Below are 534 nucleotides of genomic sequence, written 5' to 3' on the forward strand. Positions count from 1 at the left end.
TACATCTAAGAAAACGGGTTTTTCTTTTTTTGTAGCTAGATAGTTTACGTTATATGCTACCATTGCAATTTTTCTTCTATTTTTTTTCTCCTTTGATGGCATAGACAAAAAATATTTGGTTCACCTAACTAAATTTTGTTATTGATTCAACCAATTTTTTGGTAGATGGAGCATAATTATGTATCAGCAAACAAAGTTTTTTCTGGAATGATAATTTGTTGGTTCAGCCATAGTTTCTTTGGCGTAACCAAATTTTATGTGCATCACAAAAGAAAAAATTTCTCTCTTTCTTTTCTTTTCATTTAGGTGAATTCCCCTGTATGCTACTATTCATATTTTTCTTTTACCCTTTGTCTCCTTGATTGTATAAAGAACAAAACATTTGGTTGTCCTAACTACATTTTCTTCTATTCAACCAATTTTTTTGATAGATTGAGTATTTGCTCGTATCAAAAACCCAGTTCTATTTAGTCAATTATAATTTGTTGAATAAACCACAAGTTGTTTCAATCAACTACACTTTCATGATATTAT

The sequence above is a fragment of the Belonocnema kinseyi genome, chromosome 2 (assembly GCF_010883055.1).
Source record: "Belonocnema kinseyi isolate 2016_QV_RU_SX_M_011 chromosome 2, B_treatae_v1, whole genome shotgun sequence".
Classification (NCBI taxonomy): Eukaryota; Metazoa; Arthropoda; class Insecta; order Hymenoptera; family Cynipidae; genus Belonocnema; species Belonocnema kinseyi.